The following is an 11,983-nucleotide window of genomic DNA, read 5'->3' as shown; positions in this document are numbered from 1 at the left end:
TTGATTTCAACATTATTGAGCCTCGAGTAATGCTCCAATTCCGGAACCCTTCTAGTCAGTGCCTCATTTTGCGCAACTAGTTCCTTGTTAGCTAGTTTCAATTCATCCTGCTTTGTTTTGATAGAGTCGAAACTGTCACATAGAAACTGAACACTATCACTGAGGGACGCATGTTCCCCGAGTCCTTCCTGTGCTAGCTTTTCTTTAAGTTTAGCTGTAAGTTCAATTGCAAGGGTGTCAAGACTAGAGCGAACCAAAGACTCCAGTGCTTCAATTTTTGGCCAATTCTGCGTTGGATGGCATGACAGCAAATACACAAACGATGGCAAATACAAAAACTAAGATGAACACGCACTGGGAGGCAGCAGCTGCTGCAAAAGAGAACACACTAACGTGAGCAGAAAACAAGGACACCAACCTCCAGAGCAAGTAGGAAGCAATCAGAATGGGATCCAAGAACCACTTGCCACTGCTGCTGCCTCAAAAATGATGCACTTCCACGGGAAGCGTCGTTATTTATTCTTGTGACGTCACGGTAGTAGGCGCTCTCTTTCGGATGATGACGTCGTGGATGTAGGCGATTCACAGGCCACTGGACTTGACAGTTGATGAGCCGTACACGTGCCCTGAAGATAGCTGTATCCAGATAGCTGCAGAGCAAGTAGGAAGCAATCAGAATGGGATCCAAGAACCACTTGCCACAGCTGCTGCCTCAAAAATGATGCACTTCCACGGGAAGCGTTGTTATTTATCCTTGTGACGTCACGGTAGTAGGCGCCCTCTTTCGGATGATGACGTCGTGGATGTAGGCGATTCACAGGCCACTGGACTTGACAGTTGATGAGCCGTACACGAGCCCTGAAGATAGCTGTATCCAGATAGCTGCAGAGCAAGTAGGATGCAATCAGAATGGGATCCAAGAACCGCTTGCCACAGCTGCTGCCTGAGGAGGAAGAAACTTTATTCAGAAAGAAAAAAAAAATTTGAAATGCAGGCAGTTTGGTCGGGCCCTCAGTCCAGGGCTCCGCTGGCACGAGCGGCTCGCTGGACCTGGTCAAGCAAAGCTATTTGGCTCTGCTTGTCCTCGTCCGCAAGCCATGCCTCCCACTGCCTGTGAAGCATGTGTGGTTGCTTCGTGATGTGTGGGCTGTCGATGTGTGTGGGCCTCTGGGTGCACTCCCATGTTATGTGGCTGAGTGTTGGTACTTGTGAACACCACGGACAGGTGTCTTTATATCTTGCGGGATATATTCTACTTAGATGGTACAAATTGGGAAAGCTATTGGTTTGTATTCGTCTCCAATCCCTGCTTTGCTGGCTATCCAAGTCCTTATGCGGAAGCCCATATTCCTTTCGTTGTTTCCTTTGTTGGAGGAGGATGTCACGCGAATTGGAAAGAGGTTCAACGTCGTGGCCTGCCGTTGCTCGGTTGGTGATGCCTCGAGCTATACGGTCTGCCACGACGTTCCCCTCCAAACCTTCGTGAGCAGGACACCATACAATGTGATGATCTCCTGTTATGGGTTTATTCAAAAATTTATACGCTATTTTAGGTAGCGTTCCTCGGAGAAACATTCGGCATGCCGCCTGTGAATCGGAGAGCACAACCACTGATTCTCCCCTGATTTCTGCGTTGGATATGGCTATGGCTATTGCTGCCGCCTCTGCCACTCGTGTGAAACAAGTTTTAACCGACGCCATTGTGGTGTGATTTTGTGCTACAATTGCCACTACATGTGACCCTCTGCTCGCTTTACTTACGTCTGTAAAGACGGCTTCTGAGCTATTCTGAAATGCTTTGCGTAAGGAGTCTGCTCTCGCTTTCCTCCTTCCTGCGTGATACGTCGGATGCATATTTCTGGGAATAGGCGCTACAGTTAAATGTGTGCGTTTTTCCGCATCTATTAGCACCGTTTCCTCGTCACAATATAACGGTCGCAGTGTATATCCCATCTTTTCCAGAATTCTTCTCCCATGATAGCTTGAATTGAGCCTTTCCTTTTGAGATAAAAGCACCGCATTCGCATACTCCTCAAAGGTATTGTATATGCCCAATTTCTCTACCCTCTCGGTTTTGGCATTTTCCGGAATCCCCAATGCTGCTTTGAATGCTTTCCTTATTATTGTGTTTATTTGCTTTGTCTCCTGGTTTGTCATTGTCTGGTACGGTAGCGCGTACGTAACTCGGCTGATCACAAATGCATGAACGAGTGCAATGGTTTCTTTCTCCTCTAGTCCCATTTCGCTATTTGCTATCCGCCTGATCATCCGGGCCACATTCGCCGTGGTTCCCCGTAGCCTTTGTAGTGTGTGTGACGTTCCCGAATTTCCTTGTATCCACATGCCAAGCACGCGTATTACATCTGCCTCCCTGATTTGTCTCCCATCCAGCAGTACTGCTACCGGTATTAAGTCCTTTTTCTTTGCGTATCTTGCCCTAATTCTAACCATTTCAGTTTTTTCCGGCGAGCATTGCATTCCTGCAGCTGTCACGAAAGCTTGTATTTTATCTACTGCCTCCTGGAGGGCGTTTTCTTTGTCCGCATAAGAGCCACCCTTTGTCCATAAGGTGACATCGTCTGCGTAAAGAGCTGCTCCTAGACCTTTTATATTTTCCAGCTCACATGCGAGCTTTCTCAGGCCGATATTAAATAGTATCGGGGATAGCATGGCTCCCTGGGGGGTGCCTCTATTTGGGTAGTCGAAGGTTTCAGATGTAACCGAGCCTAAAGAAATGGTAGCTTTCCTGCTTGTCAGAAATGACCGGACATACTCATATATTCGTTGGCCGCAGTTAATCGATTCGAGGCCTTCCATTATCACCTTGTGTGATATTGTATCGAATGCTTTCTTGATATCTAGTGCTAGTACGAATTCGTCGCTTGAACCTCTGTTTGGGTTCATGACGTCATTTTGCAACAGCAGGAAAACATCCTGGGCCGATACATGTGGTCGGAAACCGAACATATTCACCGGTAGCAGACCCTCTCTCTCTACATAGTCTGTCAATCTAGTCAATATTGTTTTTTCAAAAAGCTTACCCAAGCATGAGGTAAGGGAGATTGGTCGGAGGTTCTTAATATCTCTTGGTTTCCCTGGTTTTGGTATTAACATGATGTTTGAGTCCTTCCATTCTACTGGAAGGTTTCCTCCATCTACCCATACCTTTTGATTAAAGAAATCCGTGATTCGTCGAAGGGCCGCATCACTCAAATTTCTAAGCATAGAGTTTGTTATTTTGTCTCGTCCTGGGGCGGTATTCTTTTTGAAAGACTGGGCCGCCGCATAAACCTCTTCAAATGTTATGGGAGCGTCTAACACTGGTTGTTCTTTTCCTGCATATTTGCCATGTACCACTTCACATGCGTCTTGTCCGACATATAATTTCTTGACTTCGTAGATAAGTGCGTCATCGTTACCTTTAAATTCATTCTCCAGAATTCTTAAAGCCCTGTTCGTCATTGTTTTTGTTGCCCCTGGATCGATCATACTCCTCAGGATGTGCCAGGTCTTTTTGGTTCCTAACGTCCCTCTAAGTGAGTTACTAAATTGCCTCCAGTTACTGTTATTTAGTTGACGTGCGTAGTCATTGGCTTCCTGTGACAACTGAGCTATCCTTATCTTCAATTTGCGATTAAGCTTTTGCTTCCGCCATCGCTTTGTGAGGCTTCTCCGCGCGTCCCACAAATGTAGCAGGTGCTTGTCGACTGCTGGGATTTCCACGCTTGTTTCTATTTCCTTTGTCACTTTCCTGTGTGCCTCCTTTATCTGTGTCGCCCAGTTACCTAGATCTATTATTTCCCCTTGGTCTCCTACGTTCTCCCTAAATTTGTTCCAATCAGATATTGTCGCTTTCCCCATTCTTCTTGTCGTGGCGGCATTAATAGTTATTCCGAGACTGTAGTGGCCGCTTCCCAAGTTTTCTCCGAGGTGCGCCCATGAGACGTTTCCTTCAGAATTTGTAAACGTTAAGTCCGGTGACGTGTCTTTTGTTAAGCTATTCCCGACCCGTGTCGGTAGGTCTGGTTGTGTAAGTTGGCAGAGATCATACCGTTCAACAAGGTCTACAAGGAGTTTGCCCTTAGGGCTGTCCTGCTTATATCCCCAATTTCTGTGTGGCGCATTAAAATCCCCCATGATAACTAACCTGTCTTTCTCTTTCAATAAACCCATCGCATGTGCTATAATGTTCTCAAAGTCGGCTCGTCTCTCCTTAGGTGGGCTATATATATTGACCCCCACTGTTTTTGGTCCTCCACGTTTTTTGGGCCACACTGTTATTATCTGGTGTTGCACTGCCTCATTGCTCACGTAGCTGACACTCAATGCGATATCTTTTTTGGTAAATGTCGCCACTTGTGGGTACTTTGGGTTAACATGTCTTATGTATCCTCTCAGATTTATCTGAAATTTGCCTACTTCCTGAAGGCAGATTATATCAGGAGGGATTGGAGATGCTCCAATAAATTGTTTGAAATTTTCAAGTTTTGTTCTCAATGAGCAGCAGTTCCACTGCCATATTTCCGTTTGCTCGGTCTTTTTATTGTTACGGTGTCTAGCCATGATTGGTATTCTCGGAATCTGTTATTCCACTTTCTTTAGGTTGTCTGGTGGGGGCACCCGGGCTCTGACAAGATCTCTTGCGAGGATTCTGCGCCTGACTCAAGTCGCTTATGGTGCGTTCCATCTGGCCTAGTTTGGCAAAAACAAGTTGAATTTGTTGAACTAGGAACGCTATCGGCGGTGTTTGTGGTGGTTGCGTTGCCACGGGCTGCGCAACGGGCTGCGAGACAACAGGTGTGCTCGCCGGGCTTTCTGTGTTGCTCGACTGGTTTAGTAGTGACTCCAGGCGCGCCATTCGAGACTTAACCTCCTGTAGTTCTGTTCTAAGTTGTCTGTTTTCAGCTACTACCCGCTTGTATTCTGGGTGTTCTGTGATCGTTGGTGTAACGGGTTTATGTTTGGTAGTGGGAGATACGGCTTGCGCATAGCTTACCGCGTCCGCCTGTGGGTTGCTATGTGCAGGACACGCCCCCGGTGGCTTGCTTCTCGGAAGGGCTTGCGCGTTCGGATTGTCCTGGGAGATTGCTCTCGGCGTCGAAGTCGACTTTGGATGCCGCTGTCCTGGTTGTCCTGTCTCCACGGCACGGTTTTTCGACGGCGTGCGGGTTCTGGAACGGCTCTTTCGGGTCCCGCCTCGTCCGTACTCCCATTCTGATTCCTCTTCCTCCGACTGAAACCAGCGAGGGGCTGGCTTGTGTGGTTTTTTGGGTGGTTTCGCTGCTTGCTTGCGAATAGGCTTGAGGCGTTTCAGACAACTGCGGTCTCCAGTGATATGGTTTCCCGTGCAAATTGCGCATGTCGGAGTGCAATTATGGTTTACTTCGGGGTTGCGCATTCCACAGGTATGGCACACGGGTGAGTCTGGCTGCGGACACACGTCGGTGCGGTGGCCAACCGCCCCACACGCCCGGCAGAATTGGACGGTGTTACGAAAAGGAATACACTCCTTCTCACCTCCTCTGTAGTAAACATATCTTGGTAGAATGTCCCCGAAGAAAGTCGAGACGGCACTCTGAGAGTCTCCCAACATCCGAGCGTCGACCAGCGTCACGCTCTGGGTGCGAAAACGGATGCTCGCTTTGATGGTCTCAGACGGGGTGTGCGGCTCTATACCGTGAATAACACCTTTTTTGGTTCCTTCACCTGCCGTAACGTACACGTTGACCGGGTGTGGTCTTCCGTTGATATTCAAAGACGTGACGCCTCTCATCGCCATCGCGACGGTCGTGTCTGGAGTCGACGCTAGCGCAATGTTGGACCCCGGTCGGATGCGGAGAATAAACTGATCCCACCTGACTTTTCCTTGGCAAGCCTCCACTATAGCGTCGGAGATCGCTTGGGTGGTCACATTCTTCAGAGGCAGTCCCTGGTGAGGTCGGAAGACTACTTTCAGATCGTCCTTGGGTAGTGCTGGGGGCCTCCGTCTTGTAGGTCGACCCCGGCGCTTTGGCTGGTTGTCCGTCGTAGGTCTGCTGCCTGCGGAGAAGTCCCCTCCTTGTTGAAATTTCCGCTCCTTCGCCTGTTTCTTCTTCGCTCTGAGCGATTGGGATATTTGCCATCCCTCCTCTGTGCGGTCGGTCTCCGTTGGGGCGGAAAAATCTGCGGCGGCGTGCGTGGACGCCGCGTTGCAGTTCCCAGGCAGTGCTGCTTCATCCCGGTTTTGCGCGGCAAAGTCCATGACTTCTTCACCCAAACCTGGTTCGGATTGTCGTACGGACGCTGTTTGCGACTCCCCAGTCGAGTCCATAGCCGTCAGCAACCGCGGCAACGCCGTGGTTGTCGTCTTCGGGCGAGCGTCTCCCGGCGTCGCGCCGCCGCTCCTCTACTGGACGCTAGAGGTAGCGAAGGCTCCACATGGGCGAACGAAGAAGTGGCCGTAAAAACAAGAAAAATGGTCCGATTTCAGTGAAACTGGAGTCCACAGATACCGGAGCATCTCCCCTACACGCCTGTGGCAATTTCTGGACGATTCAAGGGTTGAACCATACAGAAAAGACAAGAACATACGGAGCTCGATGTGCACGCGTCTGCACTCATCGGCATCCCAGCAGCGTCTCCTGCTGCTGCCTGAAAAATGCCACGTTAGAGGCCATCGTATCGTGTTTCAAGATTATTGTTAGGTGGCGATCATGTTTCACGCAGCGTCTCCAGAATTCCATGGATGGATGGAAAAACTTTATTTCGTCATAAAGCAACTGAGGATGATTCCGTGTTAGATGGCCATCAACCCAAGGTTGGCGGCGACCTGTGTGGCCCACTCCACGACCCTTAACTGGACGACTGGGTCTGAGCTGGTCAACACGGCCTCCCAGTGCTCAAGAGAGGGATCCCGCATAATATCAACCGGCGGCGGCACTATGCTACATTCCCAAAGTATGTGATCATATGTTGCCACAGCCTGACACCATTTGCATTGCGGCTTAATCTCCTCCGGGTACATTTTGTTCAACACGTAAGGGTTGGGAAAAGATCGTGTCTGCAGTTTTCTCCAGACGCATTCATGCGCCTTAGTCAACCGCTTGTGCGGGGGCAGATAAAACCTCCGCTCTAGTTTATAATGATTCGTTATGTCATGAAAGGACACCAGCCCATCTCTCGCGGACCTCCCTGGAACTGGCGGCTCACCTACCCGGCTGACGAAACCTCGAGCATTCAGGTGAGCCGCCTCGTTCCCAGGGTTCCCAGAGTGTGCTGGTACCCATACAATTTCTATTTCTCTCATTTCTCGTCCCGTGGCCCTATGCAGAAATCGTGCAGCGGTCGCCGATATTCTGCCCCTCACCAGATTTCGGATGGCTGTCTTTGAATCACTGAAAATCAAATCTGACTGCGAATTAGTTATAGCTAGCGCTATTGCCGCTTCCTCTGCAGTTTCCGAGGAGCGGGTTTTGACCGATCCAGAAGCGATCAAGCGCTCCGCCTGTCCACCACCACAATCACAAAAGCGTCTTTGTCCTTATATTCCGCAACATCTGTATAGACTGCCGCTTTGTACTCGCCGTACTCAACGTGTAAAGCTCTGGCTCTTGCCTGCCTGCGCTGCGTATGGTGAATCGGATGCATATTTTTGGGCAAAGGTTTTATGTACAGGGCCTTATGTAACTCTCGCCGCACCTGAATTTTATTGTCCCCAGTGGGAGCCTCTGCTCCAATGCCAATCCTTTCCAATATAATCCTGCCCGCTTTGGTTGTCGAAAGCCTAGCGTGCTGCATCACCAGATGCGCCTCCCATAATTCATCCAGGGTGTTGTGTACCCCTAGTTTTAACAGCCTTTCTGTAGGCGCGTTGTTAGGCAACCCAAGCGCTGCCTTGTAAGCTTGCCGGATCATAGCCTCGACCTTACCTTTTTCTGCGGCATCCAACTTCATATAAGGTGTAGCGTAAGTAATCCTGCTGAGCACAAACGCCTGTACCAGCTTACAGAGTTCTTTTTCTTTAACCCCGCTTTTACGGTTAGCGATTTTTCTGATTAGCCTGACAGTAGCATTGACCGTGGTCTTAAGTTTTTCAAGGGCCACCCTATTCTTCCTGTTAGTTTGCAGATATAGGCCAAGAATTCTAATCGTTTGAGCTTCAGCTGCCGGCCTACCCCCTACCTTTACCTCTAACGGCGGTGGCGGAATATAGTGTCTTGCATGTAGCCCTCTGGGTTTGTCCCGAACCACAAAGAGCTCGGACTTTGGCTGAGAGCATGAAAGTCCCGCCTCCCCTGCCAACTCTTCGACAATATTAACTGCCTGTTGCAGTGTTTCTTCCAGATGCGCGTCACTACCCCTGGTTACCCATAGAGTAATATCATCTGCATAAAATGTGTGTTTGAGTCCCGGTATCTCCTCGAGCCTCGGCGGTATTTTAATTAAGGCGATGTTAAACAGGAACGGTGACAAAACTGAACCCTGCGGCGTCCCTTTGCCTCCCAACGCGAATGAGTCCGATTTGATATCTCCTATTGAAGTTTCTGCGGTTCGGCCCTCCAAGAATGATCTGATGTAGCGAAATGTCCTGACCCCTGGGGCAATTTCCGATAGGTTATTCAATATTGCCTCATGCGAAACATTGTCGAAAGCTTTATTCAGGTCAAGCCCCAATACAGCTTTGGTGCCCGTGCCATGCCCAGCATTGACTACATCATGTTTTAACTGTATCATGACATCCTGTGTGGACAAATTGGCCCTTAAACCTATCATAGTTGGGGGAAAGATGGCCTTGTCCTCTGCATAATTCTGAAGCCTGTTGAGAACCACGTGCTCCATCAATTTGCCAACGCATGATGTCAGCGATATGGGGCGCAGGTTTTCCAAGCAGAGTTTCTTGCCTGGCTTCGGAATAAATATAATCCTAGCATGCTTCTATTGTGCTGGGATCTCTCCGGCCACCCAATACTCATTTATCAAGTCAGTGATCGCCCCGACCAATTGGAAATCTAGGTTTCTCAGCATTTTCTTAGTAACTCCATCCGGACCTGCGGCAGACGTAGTACGCAGCTGCCCCATGGCAAACTCCACCTCCGCAATTGTGAACTCTTCATCTAGGTCTGAGTTTTCCACCCCCGAGTAGTGTGGTAAGCAACCATCTACTCCATCAGTTATGTACCGATTCCGGAGTTCCTGTATAAACTCTCCAATTGTGCCTTCATATTGATGCATTAACCGAGTCATTTGCCCCCGTTGCACCGATTTTGTTGCTGCCGGATCCAAAAGATGCCTTAACAGCTGCCATGTCTTTTTGCATCCAAACTGTCCATTCATGCGATCACAAATCTGGCCCCACTGCTTGGCTTGCAACTCAATTGTATAATTTTCGATTTTACGTTCTAACTTGGCAGTCCTTCTGCGAAGGACGCCATTATGTTTTTGCTTCTTCCACCTTCTCAAGAGACTCGCGTGCGCTTCCCACATGTGTAATAGTCTCGAGTCAGCGGTAAACTCCTCCTGCTCGACTGGCACTTCTACCGTGGTATTACTTACATCCTCCTTGAGCGCCTGCACCCATGCATCCAGGTCATTAGTTTTCCCATTTACAGTGTCTGCTCTGTTTTTCCTAAATCTGTCCCAATCTGTAATTCTATGCCCTCTCACTCTGTCTTTATGCTTCGCAGGCTAAACGTCGTGGAAAGGATATAGTGATCACTTCCTAGCGCCTGTCCCGTGTTAATCCACTTTGCATTACTGGTGCCTCTAAAAAACGTAAGGTCTGGGGAGGTATCCATGCTTGTGCTGTTGCCTATCCTCGTATGATCTTGTGGATTGTTTAACAGCGTCCATCGCAGATCCCGGGCAACTTGCCAAAGCCGATTGCCCTTTGGGCTGGCTCGAATATAATCCTACTCCGGGTGAGGCGCATTGAAATCTCCTACCACTATAAGCGGAGCGCGAGCTGCTAACCGTTGAGTTTGAATCAGGAGTTGTGGCAAGCCCAATCCTTTATCTTTTGGAGAACTATACACATTAAGTAAAAACAGACTCTTCTCATACTTTCGTTTAGGCAAAATCTCAAGCAAGACATAGTCTTCCCTGCTGCTATCTACGGAATGCTGAATGGCAGTGATGTTGCGATGGACTAGCACGGCTGTGAAGACGCGTGATACGACCCTTGAATCAGTTCCTGGCGCTGTAAATGCCTTAAATCTAGGTAATTTTACGGAACCACTAGCCTCTTGTAAGGCTATTATGTCTGGTTTACTGTCCAGATTTTGTACGTGCAACTGCAGGTTACCCCGCTTTTGACGAAAGCCCCTGCAGTTCCACTGCCAAACCTCAATTTGCTGGCGAGGCGCCATGATGAGGCACCAGGTTGACTAATGGCACTTGGCCACCCACGGGAGGCAGTCTTGCCTCCAATAGAGTATGAAGCTGCTGAAACATGCCCATGACCTGGATTTGGGAATCCTTAAATTCAGTGGAGAGCATGCCGAGACGCTCCTCTATTGTGTCTAATCTGGCTTCGGTCTCTTCGACTCGAGCCTCCTACCTATCCTGTCTTTTCCCTTGTTTGCCTACTTTATCCGCAAGTGTTGTTACATCCGACTTAAGACTAATGACCTTAAAAACAGGCTGTGGCATGTCTACTGGTGACGTTTCGGCTAATCGTTTTGCGTTAGCTACCTCAACCCCCGGCAGTGGTCTCTTCACTGTCCCCCGATTCTCCACTTCCATAGCTGCACTCTCCTGTACGCGAGCAGACGCCTCTTGCGTCACTTTCTGTAGGCCTTGCACTGCTGGTGCCTGTGTCCCCTGCCGTTGGTCGTTTCTAAGTGTGCGTTCCATCTCTGCAATTCTGTTTTCCATTATTTTAATAAAGTCTCCCTGTCGCTGAACCAGCGCTGCTAACTCCCTCTCTCGAGCGGTTTCGTTCTGGGAGGCCGTGCCTGACAAGCTCACCTTTTTGTTGGTGTCGCGTGCGCAGCTGTTAGTACTGGATGCTCGTCCACCATCTTGGCCGCCCTCGCGCCCTGACAAAGGCGGGAAGGAACTCGACCGGTCCCTGCTTTTGCTTCTGCCTTCTTTACCCCTCGGTGACCGCTCCGTGGCCCTCGAGGACCGCTCATCGTTGCCAGCTTCGCTCTCTCTTTCGATGCTCTGCTGCCGGCTTGTCGGTGGTTTGCGAGCCAGGCGAAACTTGCAGTTCCGGCTCCCTGTGTGATGCGCACCATGGCACACGATGCAGACCGGCGTGCACGTAGGTGGCTCTCCTTCTGGCGGGGCAGGATGGTCCTTCCCGCAACGGTGACATAGGTTGCTCTTCGGACGATAGCAAACGTCCGCTCGATGTCCAACTCGTCTGCAGTTGTAGCAGGTCTCGACTAAATTTCTGTACGGGATCACAGCGTACAGACAGTTCCAGTAAGTAATCTGCCGGGGTATGTGTTTTCCCCCGAACGTAATCTGAATCGCCTTTGACTTTCCCAAAGGTCTCGCGTCCAGAATGTCTATGCCTTCATTCTTCTTCAGGAATCCCGCCCGAACTTCTTCCACTGGGCATCCATCATAAGCATTATAAATCACTCCCCGCACGGAGTTCTCCAACGGCGCCTCGAACGCCGAAACCGGCAGGTCACGATCACCCAGCTTGAGCGTCTTCACAGTCGCATATGCCCCACTGCGATTTATGCACGGTGTGCTCACCGTCAACGTGTTGTTTGTGCCATTAACCCGCACAATGTCTTCTTCCGCGGCAATCGCACTCGTTAGACGCGCTGCTGCTCTCAGTGCACATCCGAGTTCTCTCGCTGTCACAACACTCAAGTCCCAGTTCTGGGGCCTGTACACAATCTTGAAATCCGTGGCTGGCAACTTGAGAAACGGTTCGCGCTTCTTCCATACCGGCGCTTTCCCCCGCTTGACTTGCTGCGCTCCGTGCGTCTTGCGCCCGTCGCTGCCGGCCTGCGTCTCGCAAGGCTTACTCTTGGCGTTGTCGCCA

The sequence above is a fragment of the Rhipicephalus microplus genome, unplaced genomic scaffold (assembly GCF_043290135.1).
Source record: "Rhipicephalus microplus isolate Deutch F79 unplaced genomic scaffold, USDA_Rmic scaffold_18, whole genome shotgun sequence".
In the NCBI taxonomy this organism is placed as follows: domain Eukaryota; kingdom Metazoa; phylum Arthropoda; class Arachnida; order Ixodida; family Ixodidae; genus Rhipicephalus; species Rhipicephalus microplus.
This window is presented reverse-complemented; position numbering follows the sequence as displayed.